The sequence below is a fragment of the Mixophyes fleayi genome, chromosome 5 (assembly GCF_038048845.1).
Source record: "Mixophyes fleayi isolate aMixFle1 chromosome 5, aMixFle1.hap1, whole genome shotgun sequence".
In the NCBI taxonomy this organism is placed as follows: Eukaryota; Metazoa; Chordata; class Amphibia; order Anura; family Limnodynastidae; genus Mixophyes; species Mixophyes fleayi.
In genome coordinates, this window is record NC_134406.1 from 19,729,565 (window position 1) to 19,731,945 (window position 2,381).

The window sequence follows — 2,381 nt, forward strand, 5'->3', positions numbered from 1 at the left end:
CTGAACAGCCCAAGTGTAGCCGGTGATACACCAATTGAGGATGCCACTTTGGAATTCGACTTCTGTAATGGTGGATTCCACCAGTGATTAATTAATAATGTGTGAGGATTATGTTCACACTGATAAGGGTGAGGATGAGGCTGAGGATGATGACAATAATATCTTGCCACAGTAAAGTTCATTAATAGCACTGTTACCTTAGGTGCCTTAAGCCCATTGTTAGCTTGTTTTGTGGGGGCCCAAACAAACTAAGCACTTCAGCCACAAGGAGTGGCACTTTTGTGGCTGAAATGCTTGGTTTGTTAAAGTGTGCATGTCCTTTTTAAGATCCAACATAAGGGTGGGTGGGAGGGGACAAGGACAATTTCATTTTCCACCACTTTTCTTTTCTGCCACTGCTGTATGCCAATGTGTCCTAGATGTGCTAGGAACTGCCGTGTGTTTGAGTCATTGCTCTGTCGCTTACCATCCAGCCAGGTCGCTGCAGTATTTGTCCGAAAGTGTATGAAAATAATATTGTGACCTGTGAGGTGAATTGAGGTAAATAATAATGAAGGAACAAAAAAAGACCAAAATTATGTGATTTTAGCATATTTTAGGAATTTTTCTAAAAAATACAGATCCAAAACCAAAACCTAAACCAAAACACACTAGGGCGGTTTTACCAAAAACAAAACCAAAACCAACACAAAGCTAATCCAGATCCAAAACCAAAACCAAAACCAAAACCATGGGTTTGAAAAGTGGAGATGTTGCCTATAGCAACCAATCAGATTATAGCTATCATTTAATAGAATGTACTAAATAAATGCTAACTGGTATCTGATTGGTTGCTATAGGCAACATCTCCACTTTTCAAATCTGCCGGAAACTCGCAGCTTGATACATTTACCCCTTAGTATAATCCCTATACGTCTTAAAGACCATATACACCACCATTCGGAATGACTGCTATATGGTAAACTGCCATTAGTTCTTCAATGATCCAATCGAAAGGAAATGGAAATGTAATCAGTTATAAAATTAATCGGCTGATAATTTTCAAATATATCCATTAATCAGAGCACACAATATAAAGAATATAATGGCTATATAAACAACATCTTATTATATTTACTAGTTTTTATTATGTCTTTAATTTATTCATGGCATCTCCTTTTTGATACACAGTTACATGTCTTGGTAAACTTAGTGTTTTAGGATTTCTCATTGCATTATGTCTATGTTGTAGTAATCTTGCATTCAGCTAGCTAGTTTTTTGTATTATGCATTTACACTCAATTAGATATATTACATAGACAGAATTACAGTTCAGACATTTCTTTATAGTACATTTTGCTTTTGTTACAAATGTAGCAAACTCCTTGCTATAGAGATGAACTTGGGTACATGTTCTACACCCAAGTCTGATACATTTGTAAACACCTTTCTTCCTTTGAGGTAACCAGGTTGTGATGTCATTAAAAATATTACCTTGTACCTCCTTTTTCATTTTATTATAGTTATTGCAGAAAAACTAGCGGCGAATCTTTCTTTCAAATTTCCCGAATTCCTGAAACTGACTTTCTGACTTTTGACAAATGAGGCTGAATAGGACGAATGCACTTAAAGGGCGACAGGGTTTGTAGTAAGCTGAACACTGACCTGAAGGTGTTAACATGGGTTGGCCCGACCAATGTGTAATCCAGTGGGAGGGACCTTGATTGATATAGGAGGCTGCACTTCCTGTTCTGGTTCATTCCACAGCACGAGATCCCACCCACCCGCTCCTTTGGTAGGGTATGTCCGGTTATGTTGCGGTAGGAAGGTTCAGCGGCTGATTTGTGGGCGCATTGGTAGTTGTCGTAGGTCACTGCCCCCCGTTGAGGCACCAGTAACTCCCTTTTTGGGCCTTCGGTGAGGAGGGTCCCTGTCTGACTCGGTGAGGGAGGGCAGAGTGAGTTTTAAAAGGGGCAGTCACTCTGACGCCAACTCAGCGCAAAAAGTTATGTTGGGATTTGTTCCCCGTGGTGGTGGACGTACGGCGGTTTGCGCCAGTCCACTCGTGATAGTGTTTGTCAGCTTGAGAGTTGTTTCGCAGGGCCCTTTCTCTGCCACCATAGGTCTAGTTAAAATTAAAATCATAATAAAAGTTCTGTCAATTTTTAATAACTTATTCAAGTCTCCGTGTCTTTATTTGCATGCAAAGGTCTTAGAATTATAAGGTTGATGAAAGGTTTACGAAACATAAACGGTGAGCCCTTTAATCTAATTGTGATCTTGCAATCTCGTCCAATTTTCATTTAACCAGTTCCTTAGACCTATGTGGGTCTATGTAGTAATTGTTAGAACATATTAACACGTAATCTAATATAAGGGGCAGTGTCCTGACAGCCTCTATG

The 2,381-nt window shown here is 39.5% G+C and overlaps 1 long non-coding RNA gene across 1 annotated transcript; it reads left to right on the forward strand.

Annotated features, from left to right (window-relative positions):
* Window positions 1-1,818: 1,818 nt before the first annotated feature.
* Window positions 1,819-2,155, forward strand: LOC142157614 (uncharacterized). The gene is made up of 2 exons (XR_012692526.1): window positions 1,819-2,006; window positions 2,052-2,155. It is a non-coding gene; the product is annotated as an uncharacterized LOC142157614 (long non-coding RNA).
* The last annotated feature ends 226 nt before the right edge of the window (window positions 2,156-2,381 follow it).